The sequence below is a fragment of the Sciurus vulgaris genome (genome assembly GCF_902686455.1).
Source record: "Sciurus vulgaris genome assembly, chromosome: 8".
Classification (NCBI taxonomy): Eukaryota; Metazoa; Chordata; class Mammalia; order Rodentia; family Sciuridae; genus Sciurus; species Sciurus vulgaris.
Window position 1 is genome coordinate 21,694,165 of NC_136468.1, and position 21,494 is coordinate 21,715,658.

Sequence of the window (21,494 nt, forward strand, 5' to 3'; positions counted from 1 at the left end):
CGTGATGGGGGGTTGGTTGTAGTAGCAAGCCCAGTGAGTCACTGCTGATGGCTGTACAACACTGAGTCTACTAAAATCCATTGCATCATACAATTTAAATGAGTGGTTTTATAATAGTTATACATTTTACCTAAATAAAGCTGTTAAAACGACTTGTGAAATTTTGTCAGATTTTTTAAAAGCACCCTCAAATGCATTTTTTTTTCTGTTCTTATGTTTTCCATATACACTTAGGGACTTGCATTATAATATGTTTTGAATTAATTAAGTGAGGTGGTTTTTTTCTTTTTTAAAAACCAGGGATTGAACCCAGGGGCGTTTAACCACTTAGTTACAACCCCAGCCCACTTTATTTTTTTATTTTGAGACAGGGTCTCACTAAGTTGCTTAGGGCTTCACTGAATTGCCAAGGCTGGCTTTGAACTTTTGATCCTTTTGTGTACCACCTGTAATTTATTGATTAATTACAAAAATTAATAATTTTTGAGTGCCAGAGATTGAATGCAGGGCCTCATGCATGCTAGACAAGCCCTCTACCACTGAGCCACAGTCCAAACCCATATTTATTATTATTTTTAAATCCTTGGGAGCTCATAGCGTGAACTTTGAAAGTTCATTAACTCTTTTGGAGATCTGAGGGATGTGTGAGAGAGCTGCTGATGAGCTCTTGCTGTGGCTTCGTGCTCTCTACCATAGGAATGCTTCATCAAGTTGCTTTGGTATTAGCCGAGTGGCATTGCTGAGTATATTTGAACAATGTAATTTTCTTTTTCACATCATTGAAGTTGTTTGTCTTTAGAGAGTAATACATTGCTTTGTCTTGATAAAAAGACATTACATTGGCAGAAATAGAAGGAATAGTGCTATTTTCTGTCACCTTCACAGTAAGAGGTGGCCATAATTTGTTCTTTATGTAGTTGATTTCATATTTTTCATTAATAGATACTTTATTTTTAAAATATCTTATATTAAGGCATTTTGAAGCCATATAGATTAATAAAGTATGCACCCTTAGTAAATTGTTTAATGTGGTTTTCATTTTCTTCCAGTTTGTAGGGGCTGGTAGTTTCTGTTTTGCTGAAAGGGCAGGGAGCACCTACTCTGGTTTGCTCACTCATACAAACTTTAGCCCTCTTGAAGAATGATCAAAGATCATAACCAAAAGGTATTCATCATGTAATCTATCCACAAGAAATCATGAATGAATTCATCATCAGATGACTTAAATAAAACCGTTATTTCCTGACACTCCATCACCAGAATAATCCTTTAGAACATTTACCTTTATTGAATGTACATTTTTCTTTTTCATATGATTGCCAACTATCTTGAAAAGTAGGATGCTTCAGATTAATGTTTGGGCTGACTGATAGGATCTATCTGACCCCGATTTAACATGAATAGTGGCTGTGGATGGTTTCTCACCATGAATCTGATTGTTAGTAGGATTTCTTCAGAGAATGTAATAGCAAACGCATTATATTTGATTTTTCTTCACTTATTCTATGTGTCTCAGAGTACGGCTCAGTGCTTCCACCTGGGGCTGAGTTGGTAGGTCTCTCCAAGTAGGAGGAGTGGGAGGGCTTACTTGACCAGAGAGGCACAGGCTGCAGGATTTGGTGAGAGGTTCTCCCAGGTGTCTTAGCTGGGCCTCTGCTCCTTCTGTGTGTGACTCTAGGGGTTACATAGGAACAACTGTGCAGTAGATGCCACCTTGCACAGTGGTTGCATAGAAGGAGCCTGGTGCTTGGGGACCAGCCAGTCTTGAATCACCATGGGTTTCCTTATCTATAAAATTGAGCAATATTTACCTCAAGGTTCACATAATGCCTGTGAGACTGTGTAATAGAGGCTTGTTAGTGTGTTATTGGATTGCTGATTGAAAATGGTTCAATACTGTCTTATGACCAACTAGCCATTTGACTTGAATAGGTGTCTTTATTTCTCTGGGCCTTAATGTTCTTATCTGTCAAATGGTGGAATGGACTTCTTAGCTTTAATTCCTTTGTGAATTTTAAAAATAGGAACAATTTTCATTCATCTTTGTATCCTAACACTTCTACCAAGGTAAAACATTTTTTGAAGGAATAGGAGTTTTCAGCTCTGTATATTTATTACCCAAGTCATAGCATATATAGTTATGAGCTTATTTGAATATGTCTGTGAACATGTATTAAATGAGAATTGCCTTTTTTGAACTTTTCCCCTGATTTCAACTTTACCTCTAAATGTTCATTTGCATGTTTTATACAACACACACACACACACACACACACAGACACACACACATGTGTATGCCCAGATCTAATAAATAACTTAAAAAAATAGACAAAAGTACATAAAGATTATCAGGGTGCAAGAGTATACAGTTCTTCAGGGTGCAATGCCTTGCTGGTCGCAAGAACCTCGTCGGTGTCTGGAGCAGTTTAAATGACAGCTTTTAGGCGTTCTGGCCTGACTGTGGTCTGTTTTGGAAGGAACTCTCCAAGAATGTTGGTCATCCTTCTTGGTGGAAAAACTGTTTTATTGCATCTGAGATGCCAGCCATCATGATATACACTATTATTTTATGTTCCACCAAGAAGTATTGTTTACAGGCTATGATAAACTGCTTTCTTATCTATTGAAATGTTCATTTTATATTTACTAGATGAACAGATAAAAAGGAAAATTCAAGTATAATGAATTGGTAACAATATTCCTTTTTTTCTGTGCTGGGGATGGAAGCCAGGGCCTTGCATATGTTAGGCAAGTGCCCTAACCCTGAGCCAAATCCCCAGCCCAGTAAAAATATTCTTGAAACTTAACATTTGGAGTCTAAATCTTTTGAATCACTTCCTGACTGTGAGTTGTCCATGTCAGTGTTTACGGCACTCTGTCACCGTCTGTGACACTGGAGTGCTAGTGATGTAACGTTTCTTAAAAACAGTACTCTCTGTCCCCTCTGGAGTTTTCTCCCAAGCAGCTGGTGCTCATCCTGCATATTTTGATGCTTTTGCTTTTTTGATCTTACACAGACAGTGTCATGATGTATGTTATGACTGCCTCTTGGCCCTCAGTGACAGAAAGATGCCATCGTTATCAGAGGCTTTAAAATGCGAATACACGTGTAGCTTAGAATCAGTGCGCTGTGGCAGCAGCCCCACTCGCTATAAAAAGGAACTTGTCCAAGGAGTCCCTATCCAAGATTAGTAGTAGAGAAGTGGAAAGTAGAGTATTTTTTCACTGTAACGAGACCCACAAGACTAGGCAGTTGTCTTGCTAGTTATTTTCATTCCCATTTCTTATTTAGCCACCAACATTTTGAAAGGAACAAACCTAAATGGTTAACACCACAATTAAAGATAGTGTTTCAATATTTAAACCCTCCTATAGTTTTTTTTTTTTTAATCTGCAGTTAGTTCCCTTTTCTCTCTCTTGGAGAATCTTAATGAAGAGTTTAACCTGAAAAAAATACTTCTCTTCTGTCTGTCCTGTTGAAATACCTTTCAAACATCAAATGTACTTTGTTCTTCAAACATTTATATTTATGTGTAAATTATGAGTGATCCAAAGATGAGTGACACTTTTTGCCTTCATGGTATTGGTGGGTTAAATGAGAAGTGGGAATAAACACAAATCACAAGACTACTGCAGAGACTTGTGGGTCTTGTTATGGGTGTTATGTTTCATATGCTTAAATGAGTTAGATTTTCCAAATTTTATTGTGTTAAAAACAATAGGGCATGTAAAAAGAATTCAAGACATAAGTAGGAAAAAATTGTTGTGTACTGTTTACCGTGGGTTTGTTAAATTTAAGTTTGCATTCAATACACTTAGTTCAGTGGTAGAACACTTACCTAGCACCTATGAGGTCCTGGGTATGATCCCCAGCATCAGGAAAAAAAGTTAAAAGCAACAGTGCATAAAAAAAAATACAATTAAATGTGTATGATATTGGGTTGAAGTTGAATCAGATTATCCCCCTCTTAAAAGACATACCTGTAAATAAAGGAACAAAAGGAAGATCAGTAGAATAGGAAGGAGAGTGGTGGAGGGAGGAGAGGAGGGAAAGGTGGGAAATGGGGATTGAAATCAAATTTCTTACATGTATGATTTTGTCAAAATGAACCCAACTACGATGTATAACTATGATGCTGCAAGTAAACACACACACACACACACACACACACACACACACACACAATTGATTCGTGAAATAGAAAAAAACTCTGTAGTTTAGAGTTGTATGACTGTTAATTTCTGTATTAATCAGGTTTGCATCACTGTAACCAAAAGACCTGATAAGCACAGCTTAGAGGAGGAAAAGCTTATTTGGCTCTTGGTTCAAGAGGTTGAGTCCATAGTTGACTCCTTTGAGGCCCAAGGCAAAGTCTTGGATGTGAGTAAAGATCAAAAGCAAGTTACATATATGCAATATATAATGGCTCAGAGTTAACCTTTTTTTTTTTTTTTTTCCAAAAGGAAGAAATAGGGGCATAGAAAGAAGGGATGGGACCAAAGGAAGATGAAAATCTAGCTGCGAAAACAAGTTCTGTAGCTCTGTGACCAGAATTGGGGTCACATGGCATCATGAGGTTCTTTCCAAAGGACTTGTGTAGCTCTACCTTATGACCTTGTTGATAACAGCCTGTATGGCCTCTCTTGTGGTTTGTCTCTGGTCATTTTCTGTCTTGGGGGCCTCCATTGCAGCTTTGACTTCCTTCTTTATGCCTTCTCAGAGTCTGCCTGTAGGAATTCTAACCCTGCTACACATTGCCTGTTGTCCTGTGAAATCTCTTGATCCCCTAACTCCTGCAGAATTGCACCACATGGTTGATGCCAAGGTCTGCCACCTTGAGCAGTAACCAAGCCTCCAGGGACATGGTTGTGGCACTCTGGATGCCAAATGCCTGGGTGGCTGGGCACAGTGGAAACAACTTCTTAGGACCCCCTGTGCAAGCCCTGTCTTGGTCTCTTCCCAAAGAAATCTTTACTTTAACATCCTTGAGCCTGAGATGGATGTGGTCTTACCAATTCCTAAGAAGCCTTCAAACCATCTTTCTTATTGTTTTTTTTTTTGGGGGGGGGGGAGGGGGCAAAGTACTTATTTTCTCTTTAGTGACTGTAATCTCTTTAACAACCACACCTTCCTTAGCTGCAGTTTTACTTGCACTTTTCTGGCCAAACTGCAAGTTTTTCATATCTTTTTTTTTTTCTATTTTCTATTCCCGATTATCACAGTAAACTTGGATAAAAGCTGCCAACAATATCAGTGCCATTCCATGAATGTTGTACTGCCTTGAAATTACCTCTGCCAGATTTATTATTCTGTCACCTTTAAATTCAGCCTCACAGAAAGTCTCAGAACATAGACAAAATGTAGATAAACTTCTTTGCGAGAATATAATATGAATGGCCTCTAGTTCCCATTTCCTCTAGTTCGCCTTCTCCAAACCTTAACAATTGTAGAATTTTGATCATGGTATTGTAGTTACGTTACAGATTGTCCTTATATTTTGAAAATCATCCTGAAATATTTAGGAAAAGGCATCATATCTACCACTTCTTGTCAAATGTTTCATAAGAATATATTAGTGTGTATATTTATGTATTTTTTTTATAGAGAGATTGATCAAAGATATTTGGTAAAATTAATTTTGAAATCTCATTGAAGGGTACATGTGGATTTTTAAAGACTTTTGTAAGTTTTCTGTAAGTCTGAAATGATTTCAAACTACAAAAAACTACAGAATTGAAAAACTATTACTAAAATAGTAAGTGTCCAATGCTTTAAACCAACACATTTTTTGTGACTTTTGGGCTGATATATGCTTATTTTTTAAAAATGCCATTCTCTTGGCAGGAACTTGGAGAATTCTGGTTCCTTGCTTTCAGATGCTCTGAAGTACTTTGTCATTTGTGAGTTTATGTATTTTGAGACCTTCTTGGGGGAGAATTTGCATGTTTCTATGTTAGTACTCTTTTCCAAATACTCTATTACTATTTTGTCCAAGAGGTTGTAAATGATTTTGGGGGGACAGTTTCCTACACTTACTCTTGGATAGTGAGTCATATAATCTGTAACTGGTCTTCTTGATGACTGGATTTGGAAAGGAGGTCTCTCACTACATTCTAAAGCAGCCCTATGATTCCTCCTTGCCTTCTGCCTCTTGTGCATCCTTGGTTCCTCAGCCCTCCCCTCTCATTTCCCTTCAGGACTAATTTGGGTTTACCATCAGTGATATCCTGCCTCTTCCTGGAAGCCTACCCTGATCATTTCTGTGCAGCCCTGATTATGTCTTAATTTGCCATTTCCTGTACTCACTTGCATATACTTTGTTCTATAATTAGTTTCATTGATGGCTTAAAGCAGTCACTGCTTTGTAATCATTTGAAATTTTCAAACCCAGTGTCAGTGCTCGCTGGTACAAATTACTTTCTTCCCCCCAGTCCTAAATTTATCCCCACAGCTCCTGACTGTTATCTCAAGAAGTTAGTTCACTAAAAGATTCCGTCTGAGTGGGTGTCTCTTACTACATTCAAAATAAAAGCTACCACGTTTGACTTTGGAATTTCTGTCTCTCTCCTCTCTTTCTTTTAAAAAACTTGCCATTTCTGAAGATTAAGATAATATATATAATACATTTATAATTTGGGGGGCATTAGTAGAGACAGTATTTTCATAAAGTAGTGAATTCATTTACTTTATGTAAGTTGAAATTCACAATCACAAATAAACTGGATTTTTTTCCCACCTGTAATTTCAATCTGTGATTGTTGAAACTTGTAAAACATACTGAACAAAACAAAACAAAACACAACACACACACACAGTTTATAAAGGGATGTTTTATTACACCCTGTGGTAAGGATAATATAACAAAGTTGTTTTTTGCTTGACAGTATGCCACTTGCATTTTCAACGTAACTGTTGTTAATCTCTTTTTGTTTATTCAACACAGGTCAGGTAGCATTTCTCGAGTGACAAAAATCTGTATGATTGTGTGAAATAATCAGCTGTGGCTCTTGATTTCGTCTCATATCTTGCTAGTCATTTTGATTTTTTTGGATTATCATTTTTAGATTAACTGAGAACAAGCTTTCTCTTTTTACAGGTTTGGGATCTTAAAACTTCTAAACTGTCTCTTTAGTTTTGCCTGGACTTTGAAGTATTTTTTGGGTACATTCTCTTGGAGTCACATCGACTGCATGTGTGCTGTTAAGTCCCGCGTCCAACGCAATTTGCCATCATTTGATTCATGTGCCTTAATGCCCTGTCATATCCCCACCACTCTCAAGTCTTTACAGATGAGGCTCTGATAGGTTAAGGACCTTCTCTAGACCACAGGTAACAATGCCAGGGTGTAAGTTCAGGTTTAGACTCACGCCTGTGTGCTCTGCTACTCAGGAGCTCCTTTTGTGTGTGATGGTCTGCTTTGACATTCTGGTGAAGCTTGATGAGCCCTTTCTCGGTTGTGTTTTTCCCCCAGTACTGGGGATGAAACCTGGGGCAAATCACAGGTTCTGTGGCCATTACTACTGGAATCTGGACCATCATTTTTAATTGAAGGAAATGCTCACTTTCATTTAAAAGTTAGTGAAAATAAAGATGTCTTTATTTTTCCCATCCAAGTTTATTTATCAAGTTTATCGCTCCCTTAATTCCCAGATTAAATCCTGCCATATTGGACCATACCAGCTCTCATGACTACATACGTTTATGCCACCTGTTGGAATTGGCATGGATTAGGTACTTACACGTGGGATAAGCAAATAACAAAACTGAAAAATAAATGCTAACAATATCAGGTCTCATTAGAAAAAAGAATAATCAAGGCATACATATGTTGTGAGATTCTTGAGGCTAAAAATTAAAATTCACTTTAATTTAAAATTGTAGGTTTTATAATCTTATGTTATTGGTATTTGTTAGAATTCTAGTCAGCTCTCTGCCTTCCTCTGCCCTACAGCTAAAATGGTTATATTGGGGTTTGGTATTTTCTTCATTAAAAAGCCTTAGCCTTCTTTGTGTTTCAGCTCCTTTTGGGCAATTCGTTTTAATGAGGGTGGCTGACTGTCATGGCGAGTTTCAGTTTTACCTCTGATGACTGATAGACAGGGCAGACACAGGACCTGAAATAGAAAGTCAGAGGGCACCACGGCGGCCTGGCTCTCCCACACCGTATGTGGGCCTGAGAAGGTTTGTTTTATTGCTTTTCGCCTGCCCAGTCTGAGCCTCTTCATCATTTGTCAGGTCCGACAGCGTAAGACTCTTTTGGTCGCTTCTGTCCTTACTTAAAATCTCATTCTGCTTGTTCTTTCATTAGTAAATAGGAACCACTTAAAAGCATTTTATTTCCTCCCTTAGGTGGGGATAGTTAAGCTATTTCTTTTCAACTGTTAAGCTGTCTGTCTGACTCAGTTGTAGCTCCAGGTAAATAAGTTCCTTGGACGGTGTTAACGGGGAAAGCTTTAGGTACAGGGGAGACCCCACTGAGCCCAGTATGCTGAGCTCCCCAACTCACGGCACACAAGAAACACATGGCTCTGCTTTGTCAGGGTGTCGTGGCCAGAGTCGAAGACCCAGGAGTTGTTAGGAGGCGCCGTTCCTAGTCCGGCCTGCAGCCTCGCGCCCTTCCTAGGCAGGAGGCTGCGCCTGTGTGTCCTTCCATTCAACTTCCTGAGTTCCCTCTTCTGAGTTCTCCTTGTAAAACCACCTACTTGATTCCTCTTCTGCCGTACACATTCTGTCCCTCTGCTCTTTCTGATTCCTAATTGTTATTTTTCTAATCATTATAGACACTTTACAGTCTTTTTGTGTTTTATCCAAAAAGTTTGCAAAATTTATGGCCTGGATTTTTGTGACATTCTTTTGCTTACTGGAGAATACCAACCCCTGATTTTCTGAGAACAGGTTGTTTTACATTTACCTTGTTAGTTGGATAGTACTTGCTATGTTTAGATATGATTTGAGTGTGTCGTCTAATGGCTCATGTGTTGGAACCATGGTCCCCAGTGTAGTGACATTGAGAGGTGGTGTGAAATTTTCATGAGGTGCAGCCTCGTGGGAGATAATTAGGTCATTGAAGATGCTCCCATTGGAGGGGATCGTTGTAATTCTCATTGGATTCTAGTTAGTTCTTTGAAGAGGGTTGTTAGAAAAAGGCAAGCCTGGTTCCCCCTCAAATTCTTTCTGGCTTTCTGTGTTGTGATCTCTCCTTCTTGCATGTGCTCCTACCATTAAGATGCCATCTCTTATGAGGTTCACACCAGAGCCAAGCTGATACTGGTGCCTGCCTTTGTGCTTCCAGGTTGTGATAAAAATGAAACACTTTTTAAAACTAAAGTATCCAGCCTCATGTATTTTGTTATAGTAACAGAAAATGTACTAACACTGCACTTTTTTTTAGTACTTTCTTTTTGGATAATACCCTTTCTACCCATTAGTGTTTATTTGGTTGTATCCCATTAGGAAACTTGTAAAACCTAAAAATATAAGTATCTTTGTTCAGTGAATATTGAAAGAATACTTATCTGTTTAGATTGGTTGTTTTATACCATTCTCAACTGGGGGCTTCAGTGACATTGTTTGGGAGAGCACATGCTATTAAAAACTCTAATTGAGGATATTTTAATTTCTATTAACAAGTCAACCAATAAATATTTTCTTTGAGTATCTAATGAATTTTCTGGTTGTTTGTAGAGATCAGACAAATGGGTGTCAGCCCCTGAGTTGCTTTATTACACAGTTGGCTTACAACACATGGTGCTACTAGCTGCTGTGATGATTAAACATTTATATATTTAAAATTTTTATTTGCAGTCATGTAGTGTTTAATTTATGCCCATAACAGATTATTGGTGAAAGTCTAGAAACATACGGGACACTATGCTGAAAGTGGTTAATGAGCATCATAAAGGTGATGATGGCCTTGAAATTAGCTTTAGGATGCTTTTTACTTGATTGGTAAGGTGGATTCATTAGCTAAAAATTCCCCTTTAACATATTATGGTGTGTCTCATATTTTAATGCTTAATGTTAAAAAAGAGAAAGATATGTTGATTATAATGTTCAATGTTGCTTTTCCTATATTGGGGAAAAAGCTTTCCACCCAAAATGTATTTGTACTTTCAGTACTACCTTGGGTTTTTTTTTTTTTTTTTTTTTTCTCTCTTTTCTTGTCATTTAGAAGCAAAACACAAAAGTTCTAAAATTAAAGCAGTTAATTTCCTTAGGTGCAGAATATTAGAATTCTAAACATTAGGTCATCAGAGTGGATTTTTCTCTTTTTGAGAGCAGGTTTGTCAATTTCATCCATGTTTAAAAATATAGCTGGCCCTCTGTGTTGAAAATATTTGGAAAAATTGGCATCTGTAATGAATATGTACAGACTTTCCCTTCTTGTTATTATTCTCCAAATAATACAGTGCAATAAATACTCTTTACTTTGTCTTATGTATTATAAGTAATTTACAGATGATTTATAGTCTGTGAGCAGATGAGTGTATGTTCTTTGCAAATGCTGTGCCATTTTATAGAAGGAACTTGAGCATCCAGATTTTGGCTCCACAGGTTCTGGACCAGTCTCGAGGGATACTGAGGTATTGGATATGAGGTGTCCCACTAAAGCTCATGTGTGAGACAGTGCAGGACCGTTCAGAGGTGAACCCTAATTGGTGGCTTCCCCCACTTCAATGGGTGCCTTAAGTAGGTCATAACTGTGGGCAGGTAGGGTATGGCTGAAGGAGGTGGGTCACTGAGGGTGGACCTTTGGGATATACATTTTGTCTCTGGTGAGTGGAGCGCACCTCTCTTTCCTGATGGCCATGTTCTGAGCTGCTTTCCTCTGCCACACTCTTCTGCCAAGATGTTCTGCCTTACCTTGGGACCTAAACTATGGAGTCAGCCATTTTATGGATGGAGATCCCTGGAACTGAGCTAAAATAAAGTTTTCCTTCTGTAATTGTTCTTGTCAGGTCTTTTGGTCATAGCAATGAAAAGCTGACTAAAAACTTTACAGGGATCATTGTAGTATTGGTCTCCAAAGCAAACATGATGTCACTTTTGAATTTTTTTTTCACAATTAAAGACTGGAACAAATTGAATTTTATCTTCATATTTTATAAATGCTAAGAAAAGGTTATTATAATATATGTTATCATGATCTTAATAATATTAGTATTTAAAAATATTTTAAGATTAAAATCACTTTTCCTGTAACATATAAATTAGAGATGTCTTCAAACATACCAAAGGGTTTCTGAAGATTGTATTATTGTGAGAAAATTTGCACCTCTAGAAGTGTTGAGGAATAAAATCATCTGTTGGAATGTTAGCAGGGAGAAGAGCTTTGAGGAGAAAAATGAAACATCTTCTCAGTTTCTGCATCAGAGAGTGACTGTATGGAAACGTGTGCACATTGGCACAGAGCAGAGCCAGCTTTGAACGACTGCAGCAGGGCATCGGCCTTGCTTGGTTTCCTGTGTTATTGCGGAGTTGATCGTAATGATGAGTCTCACCTCACAGAGATGCCAGCTCCTTCTTTCTTGGAAAATGATGATTTAAGTCTGTCCTGTGCAGCAAGGAGGTGAAAGCAGCAGTATTTGTGGGAACCCAAGAACACTTTGGATAGAATATGCCTTAAGTGAACCCAAGGGATTGTTGTGTTTGAATCTGGTCCCTGGAGTGATTGTGCTGAGAGGTGGCAGAACCTTAAACATGTGGGACCTAGTGGGAGGCTGTTAGGTGACTGGGGGAGCTGCCCTGAAAAGGGATTAAGGTAGCTCACATGGGACCCCTGAATCACTCTCTGGCTTCCTATTTTGGGATGTGATCTTTTCCACACACTTATGCTCCCTCCATTGTGGCGCCATTTACCCATGAGGATCTCACCAGGGACTAATCTGTATAATGGGACCACCTTGTTTTGGACTTTCAGCTTCAAAAACTGTGAGCTAACTAAACCTCTTTTCTTTATAAAATTAGCCTGCCTGAGGTACTTCATTATAGTAATGAAAAACAGACTAGTACAGATTATTTGAGAGACTCTCAGGGAATGCAAAAGTATTACATCAGTGTGATTAAGAGGTGTTTTTAAGATTGTAAAAGTACAAATATTGCTTATTAAAAAAACAGATGTTAAGCTTTCCGTTAAGCAAATATATTTAAGTGGATTATGGTTCTCCATTTACATCTTTTATAAAATTGGACATGCTATATTGGGAAAGAAAGGACCTCTGGATATGATTTGCATTTCTTAAGAATGTGGCAAATCTGTCATTGCATGCTTAAAATAATTGTTTTCTTATAGAACTTTAAAAACATTACCAGCCTCTTTAATGTATTCATGTTTTACCTAACTTATACTCAAGCTTACTGCTTTAGACCTAAATTAACGTTTACTTTTTAGCTGATAATTGAGGTCCCCTTAGGGACTGTTGGGTATCAGTGAGCATAATATTGAATTAGGGCAGTTGTTTGTTTTGGGCTATAAGAATCCTCAAAGTTTAGCAGCAGAACATAGATTAGTGGAAGTGGAGTCTTGGATACAACCCATATAGGCTGGTCCCAAATCACATTTAAGTTTTATGCATATGATTGGAGGGTTGGAGAAGGGAAGAAATGCATGTGTAATTCAGTTGCTCCTTTATTTCAAATTTTGCTTAGAGGATTTGCAATGAAAGAAAGCCTGAATAAGGGTGGTTTAGGAGGGTTTGTGTTGATCTCTTCCTGCTGTGTTGTAGACAGCTTCCTAAAAGAGAAGGAAAAAAGATGGAGAACTTTGTTTCAGCTAGTCAGGTTCAAAGCAAACTTTCTGATAGCTGAGACTTTTCTCATAGAACTTTAGCTTGCCAGAAGGGTGGTGGGGAGTTAGTGAATGACTAGTTTGTGTGATTATGTTAGACTGTCACTAAATAGGAAGTAGGTGATTAGATAGAGCCTTGAGTAGAAAAGATAATGTCATATTGATGTGCAGTCTCTAAAATTCCTTATTACTTGAACTTTGTGGGTTACTTGCATAAGGTTTTGGGTTAAGTAGATTCGTGGGAGGTGCAGTATAATCTGATGAGGTATTGGTATGTATCAGAAGCTGAAATAACTCTTACAATAGTCCTATTACATGATTACTTTTACTATACCCATTTTACAGATGAGGAAACAGTCACAGGGAAGCTAATGAAGCTGACCAATGACATCCATATAACACAGGACAGAGCAGAGCAGGAGTTTAGATCTGGCGGATCTGATGCCAGAACTGAAGTTCTCGGCTGCTCTGTAGTGATGACATGGGTAGAGAGTATGACTGAAAGGGACCTTAGACGTGATCTAATTCGTGTCCCTCATTTTGGAGATAATAAAATGGCTCTTCTACAGAGGTAGAAAAACTCGCCGATGGCTTGCTGTGGGGTGGACAAAGCACATCAGTGATTTTCTGCCACTCTTATCATGCAGTCTGGAAAATAAGAAAAGAGACATTCCTAGAGCCAGCTGTGCTTCTGCCTTCAGGTCTCCCAGCTCTTCAAGATACTCGACAGAGTGACCTTTCGGCTGCTTCTCTAAATCCTAAGTCTGTGTGTTTTTCAGGCTGTTTTCTGATTCTTCCAGCTCTGACGAAGTGTGGAGTAGAACTTCGACCCCTCCCCCACTCTTTTATCAGGGTAGTGGGGTAGCATTCAGGTTCCACACTTCTAGCGGAGACCCTAGTTACAGTGGTTTTAAAAAGCTAGATTTTTTCTTTCATATAACATTTTGAGCAATTCAATGATTCCTTAGTGTTGGCACCCAGTCTCCTTCTGTCTCATTGCTCAAAGTGAATCCTTATGCTTCAGAATGACTTCCAGCTGCATTCAAGCCTTGGGGTTGATTGGGAAGCTGCTTGTGCCTTATCTGCTCACATCCCATTAGCCAGAATGTAGCCACCAGGCTGTCCCTAACTGCAAGTGAAGCTGAAAAGTGTCTTCTATTGTGACCAGCCTTGTGCCCATCCAGAAACTGTTCCTGTTGAGAGAAGGTTAATGGGTGTGGAGACCACCAGAAGCTTCTGCCTGGGCAGCCTGCACTGAGTTACTTGATATTTGTGATTTTCTTTGGATTCCCTTGAGGTGGAAAAGGGTGTAGTCAAAACTTTTAAGTGTTGGGAATATTGGCAACACTGAGACACACGTTCTTCTCAAAATAGAGCCGAGCTATGTTGGAGTATTTTGGTCACAGAGACTTCATTTTCTCACATGTCTGAATTCCTCTTTGGATTTTAGTTACTCCTGATTTATCAGCATGGATGAAAAATTGAGAAGATTTGATGTTTTCAATTTATCTCCAAAACAGCATAAATAGTATCTTAGGATTCCTCTGCTACTGTAAAGATGAATAATTTAGTTTGATTTCCCATTAAATCCAAATAAATAAGATGTAGATTAAACTCAAGATGAAACTGTAGTATCTCTAATTGTGTCCTGTCATTTACTTTTGGATCCCTGTCTTGAAAGTTTTGTGGAAAGTGATGGTTTTGAAATTTGTTATTGAGGTAGAATTCCCACAAATAGGTATTTCAAATCTCTTCGTCTTAGCCAGTTGATTGCAGTTGCAGTGTATGCTTGGACTAAATAACTTAAAAAGAAAAAAAAAAAAAAAGGAAAGGAAAGAAGAATGAAGTTTGGTATGTTAAATAATATCTTTCACTTGAAATACTTCAGGCCATGAAACCCTGGTGAGAAGTTGTCAGATTCCATTTTAAGGAAGTAAAGCTAAATTTTGATGTGTGTTTCCTACCAAGTGTAAATCTAATCAACAAGCAAAGAACATTAAATGTTTTATTTTGCTAGTGGCAGCAAAGAGTGTAATGATGAATATAATATAGTTTAAATTTATAGTTGAAGGTCAATTTTTTTAGCTTATGCCTGTGTGGAGTAAAATGGATAGGTCTCTATGTCTGTTTCACAAAGTGGACAATCTATAGAGTGATTTTCTAGAACACCCCAAAACACAGTGACTTTCTGTGCTACATATAAGAAATGGATCTCCAAAGAGCCTCGCCACTGTTGTGTGGCTGTGTATCTGTTGTATGATATGGAAAGTACAATCTGGTTATCTTTCATTCCTTTTATCTGACTTTGCTTAACCTCACCTGATTGCTTAAGTGAGTGGCCAAGAATTTTTCATCTGCTGTCCTTGGTAACACCTATTATTCATCATCCTGGGATGATTGGTGTTATCAATTGAAAAATCTAAATGGAAGGCAAAAAATTAAATGCTCCTTGAAAAACTAGAGTGGAAAGAGACTGTTTTGCTTTTCTAAGATTCCCCCTGTTTTCTACCTGTGGACACTGAATAGTCTTTTTGAGATACTTTGAATCTCATAATTTTCAATCATTTAACTCTTCAGCAAAGAACCCTTGTCTGCTGTTTCTAGATATCAATGCAGGAAACCATGTTCTATAATTCTTTCCCAAATGTTACTGTAATATAGGTGTGTGATTGCACTTTGATTGTTGTTGTTATTTTACCTTTTTAAGAACTCAGGTTTGTTAGAATGGGATGTGGCAGGATGACTGTGGGGTGAAAGGAAAAAAAATGTAAAGCAGTTTTTTTCCTTGTATCATATGGTGCTCACTTTCAGGCACTTGATTCCAGCCAACTCTCTTTTGGAGTTTCAGTTTCTGAGATCTAAACTATGATATAATTTGTACATTTGATGTTCATGATTGAATTGATAAAGATATTTTAAATTTAATTTATTTTTATATTTTAAGAGACAAAGTCTTGCTATGTTGCTCAGGCTGGCTTTGAATTCTTGGGGTTAAATATTCCTCCTGAGTCCCAAGTAACTGGAACGGAACTACAGGTACATATCACTGCACTTGAGAAAGGTGTTTTTTTTTAAACTAGGATTTTATCTAATTATGTATTGTTTAAAAATAAATTAAATGATGATATAAGTATAAAGTGTGTTCTGGTAAACAAAAATACAATCAAATATACAGAGAGAAAGGAAAAGATCCATTTCCCCCCAGTACAAAGATAACCCTTAATATTTTGGTATATATTATTCCAGGTTCTTCTTCGTGTTGGTTTTCTTGTGCTTCTTTTAGTGCTGGACATATACAAAAAGAAAATGAATCAAACAGTATGTTTAGCCAAGTGGCTAGTCCTTTTCACTTGTGAGAATTTTTTCATAGGACTAATATTCTTCAAAGCATGTTTCTTAATGTTAGTGGTATTTCATCATGTAGTTGTGCTATATGATTATTTGACTGTTACCCTGGTTTTGGCTATTTAATTTACTTTCAGGTTTTCATTGTTTTATATATAAAATATATACAGCCAGCCTCATTATCTGGATCTTTGTCTTTGCCACCAAACTTCAGGTTCCTAGGAGGAAGATTTGATAGTCTTTTAAGCTGGTCATGAAAATGAATTTTTAGAAAATACTTCATGAACATCAATTTTACTTTACCCTTCCATTTTCTTATCCTTCATCATAATCTTTGATGTTAGCAGTGTTCAAAGGTAATGAAAGAGATTCAAATTAATTTTTATTACTGTCAAATCAAATTCATTTCCAATAAATAGGTGAACCTTGGTGATCAGAAGCTAAAATTGGTCTTGGACATCAAGCCAGGTCCTAAATCCTCATGAAAGATTTGCACCACAGATTTTTTTGTTGTTGTTAAATAATCTTTTCTGGAAGTTTAAAATTGCAGCTCCTAGCATATTGGTATTCTGAAGAATATATGGCTTCAAACAATGTCTTCTGAAATATAGTACTGGCTCACTGAAATGTTGTACAATATCAGTAGGAATTTTTATAATGAAATGCTGGTGGTTCTTCAGTTGAATAGTGTTTTACTCTCTGAGTGTTAAGATGTTCATCTTTGTCCTTCAAATAATTCCTCAGTTCATTGCATTTAATCTTCAAGAGAAACCTAATTGGTAATTTCTAGATAAGAAATTAAGTCACAGAAGGAAGAGTCAGGAGAACACAGGTCTCTGCAACCTGACTCTTATTAGAATTGTTTTGCTATTCTTCTCATTGAGCTGTTTTTTCTCCATTTAAGTTGACTCAAACCTGACAGGATTCTGTATTTCACCTGACAATCCTGAGGTTCCTCCACACCTGCACAGACACGTGCACCTTGGCTGTGGCTGTAGAATGAGCCTGTGGCGAACGCCACATTACACCATCCTCGTTATTTCATAGCCATGTTCCACATGCACGTGAATTTACATGTGCCCATCTCATCTTATCCTTTTAAAGATTTCTTATATTATACATATAAAAATATATCAAATGCCTTATTAGATTAATTTCTTCTGATTAAATTCTCCATAAACTATGTAACTGAGATAAAATATGTTAAAATCATTTTGAAGTGTTAAAACGTGCAGTTAAATCTTACTCATTTGGAGTAATTAAATTTACAATTTGTAACAGAATTAGAGATTTATGTTCAGTTACACTAACAGGATGGGAGGTGGGGCAAGGAGTGAGCATGGGGAAGGGCTTGGTAAGAACATTCCCTGAGAGGAAATCTCAAATTACTTAGCAAATTATTTGAGGAAATCATCATGTATGTTGGAAGTTATTATTTATGGAGAATCAGTTGGTATTCTAATTATTAGTTTCATTAAGTTGATTCCCCTAAGGACTTCTACCTGATAACACTTTTTTTTTTTTTTTTTTTAAAAGACTGGATCCAATTGCTGAAGGTACTTGAAAAGAATTCTAAATGCATTTCTTTTAAAGTATCATATATGTCTAGATTGTACTCTTACTGTCTTCCTATCGTTTCTTCTAGACAATTTCATATTTTGGTATATATTATCACAAAAGCTAATGTATTTTTGGTGTTTATAGGGAAATTATTACTTATTAAACCCTTCACTTCCTTAATTTCAAAAAGGGATCTCAGGGAACTATTGTAAAATAATTCAGAGTGAGTAATTTTAAGTCCTTTTCTCATTTTCCATGAATGAGTAAAGTGATATGGCCTTATTGAACTGTTTGGTGTTCATTCTGATATTGTCATGTAAGAATCATGTAGTTTTAATTGGTCAGACGTAGATCTTGGTGAAGGGAAGTGAGTCAGACGGAAAGAAATCTGTGCTTGGGAAATTGGTCACTTAGAAACCTGAAAATGTCTGCAAATGCTTAGTAATGCACACCTTTGAGCAGTTTGAGGGTGGATGGATGGGTTTTGCTCTGTATCTCCCTGGCATTTCTGTGTATGCACTCTTGTGATGTCATCACAGGCACTTGGGGGTCTTTCTTCAGGCTGCAGTTTGCATCTACCTGGACCATTTCCATTGAATTAGTAGTGGAGCCCTCATCCTCATCATAAGGTATCATGAGAGAGAGAGAAAAATAGACAGTTTGATGATTAGTAATTTTACGTCCCCTAAGGAAATTCAAAATGATTTTTATGAGTGGACTGGGCAAATGTGTTTTTGGTGAGTCTGGAGATAGAGGAGGCTAGTAATATATGGGCACCTAAAGGCAGAAATCTTGTGGGGGGAGGACATTTTGGTTTCCTCTCTAAGTTTTTATCAGTGTTTGAAAAAAACTGTATTAGTGGACTATTTGTTGATTATCAGTGGCCATGCAAACAGTAAATGATATAGATTGCACATTTGTTTTTTAGGGTGAATATTATAACCTAGCTAAATGAATAGTGCTCAGTGGTGGGGCAGTACAGCCCCACTTTAGAAAGTACTGCACACTTTGGGCACTTCGGGAACCTGTGGGGGAAAGTGCTGATGATCACAGGCCCAGCCAGGCATCCAGATGCCTGCAGTGCCTAGGGTAGTTCTGCACCTCAAAGGATTGTCCTATGTCCTCACCTTCTGATTGTCCCATCAGAAATTCAAGCAGGTAAAAACCTGTTTACCTGGGCCAGAACCTAGTTGATTTATATATAAGCAGAAAGTATGTTTTGTATGGTTTTAAAGTATACTGAATTTTCTAGAAATGCAATTACTCTGTAGCAGTAGCTGTAGCTTTTGCATTTGTGGTGATTTACACAGAAACTCAATATTCAGGCTGTTTTATTGCATCTTCTAGAGTAGTTATGGTTGAGCATTTACATAGTAAAATGCCATTGTTTTATTATAAATTAGTTTCCTTTATTTCTTTTAAAATATAACACTTGGGGCATTATATTGATTAAACATTTGTGTTGGATTATTATCTTTTTCATTTCAGGATAATAATTGTAAAAATATTTGCTCTTACAAAGCAGAACTGGGGGCTGGGCTGTAGCTCAGAGGTAGAGTGCTTGCCTAGCCTGTTGAAGCCTTGGGTTTGTTTCCCAGCACTGCAAACAAAACAGCAACCACGGTAACAGAAACAGCTGGGTCTGAGAAGGGTGAGAACCACTGGTCTTTTTTCATTGCTGTTTTATGTGGTCCTTGGAATTCTGCAGAACTGATACCCACCTTATAAAACTCATGGAGTATGTTACAAAAATGAAGTGCTATTAAGGAGAAATTTCACCACTTTTCTCAATATAACACTGGTATTAAGGATATTTCTGGATCATTCTGAATATAATCATAAGGTCCCCCTAATGACCTCTGTTCAGTCCTACTTTACTGTGTAGAGTTTATTTTACTTTTAGAAAAAATGTTAAGTGTATTTTTGCATTTAAATGAATAACACGTGTTTTGGTCTTGAAATCCTTGTGTGCAGTCTTGTATTTTAAAGGTGGTAAAATCAGCTGTGGCCAGCTAAGTCACAGAGCTTCCACGAGGCTTCACAGAGAATTAATTTTGTTTTATTAGAGATTATAACTACTTATGATACATTGAAATGGTGTTTTCTGAACATTAAGTGAAGATTTGTTACTTTAGATGAAGGAAAAAATAACAGAGCCATAGGTATTATAGTCTGGCTTCAAAAGAGGCTGAATCTAATTATCACAATGTGAATTAAATAAAAAACAAAGCCCAGGATATTGCACTATAGCTTAATGAAAAATATTATACCAATATGTATAATGCTGTCTCGGCATTTTAATATATTTGAGGTACCATAAATAAAATATGAATTAGGCATGGGTATAAAATCTGAATTGCTTTTTAAAAACTTCCCAGGAGAAGCCATTGTTCTGCAGTGGTTAGCTGGTATGTTAAATAGGTCCCTTTTGGCATTTCATCCTGAATGGGCTCTCAGTGAAGCCACTGATACCCAGAGGTCTGACTGTATGGGATCCTCCCAGTATTTCTACTGTCCAGTAGTGGTCCATATTTAGACATAGGACTCAAGTTTTCTTCCTTATTAAAAGGGGTTGTGATTGAGTCACAAATTTAATTTCAGTCTTAAGAACGAAATGTGGAGATTGGGTTAGTTGGCTTTCCTAAGGCTGTAGAAAGTTAGGTGGATTAGAAGATAGATTTCATTTTCAGACTTTTGAGTCTTTTGCTTCCCTGGCACATTGATTATATCTAAAGATAAACTGATAGTCTTCTTTATAAAATAGTGTTGGTCAAAGCTTAAAGAGTCAAGTAGTATCTTAGTTGAATTCAGGAATTTTATTAGGGTGTAATATGTTTGAAGATTAAATATATATGTATATGTGACTAAAACAGACTGGTTCATAACAATAGATGAATTAAGTATTAGAATGGTATTTATGGTTTACCAAAGCAAATTATTTAGGTAAGGACATTAGTCTTTGTTAAAGCTTTTTTTAACATGTGAAAATGGACTTGTCCACACTGTTTTACTGTTATGGAATATTCTTTAAAAAAAAAAAAAAGTACTGTGAAGCTTGTATTAGGATGGTCATTAGGAAAATGTACTAGAGTATAATATACAAATATTAATTGGCTTATGTTACTGTATGTTAGACAGCCTATTCTTTATGAGTAATATGTACTTTATAGTCTCTGAATTTCTTTGGAGAAATAATAACTAGCATTCATCAGTATCTTATAATTTAGTGACAGATTATTGATCATGACTTCTTTCAGACATGCACAGATTTCTACTATTTGTGAATATTATCTTTTATTTATAATTTTCATCCCTTCCTGTCTCAATTTTAAACTTGTGAACAGAGGCCTATAATTGCTGCCTTCCATTGCTCTCCTCCCACTGATTCCTTAAGGTCACACAGTCTGATTTCCAAGCACTCCATGGGATGGTAGGTAATTGTAAGCCATGTTGCCAGTTCTTCCTCCTGTGCTCAGGGTAGACACTTAATTCCCTGAACCTGGACTTGTCCTCAGAGTCCCTCTACACACAGCACCCGCAGCACCTACTGCCGATTGATCAGAATTGGCCCCTGAGATGAAATCTATTTATCATTTCTACATGTGGTATCTTGGTTCATTTCTTCACTATATTTCTTCTTTGTCCCTAGTGATGTTTATTTATTTATTTATTTTTTACTCTCCTTCTCTATTCGATGAATTTTTAAGGTCTATTCCTCAGGCTTTTACTTTTTTTCGCTTTGCACACATTTTTTTTTTTTTTTCAGGGTGAATTTACTGAGCTCAGATCTATAACAGTCAT

The 21,494-nt window shown here is 37.1% G+C and overlaps 1 protein-coding gene and 1 long non-coding RNA gene across 2 annotated transcripts in view; both read left to right on the forward strand.

Moving 5' to 3' along the window:
- Window positions 1-21,494, forward strand: part of CHCHD3 (coiled-coil-helix-coiled-coil-helix domain containing 3) — a 258,741-nt gene that overhangs the window by 24,216 nt on the left and 213,031 nt on the right. The window lies entirely within an intron of this gene.
- On the forward strand, window positions 15,856-21,489 carry LOC306667536. Its single transcript, XR_013765594.1, has 2 exons — window positions 15,856-18,322; window positions 19,182-21,489. It is a non-coding gene; the product is annotated as an uncharacterized lncRNA (long non-coding RNA).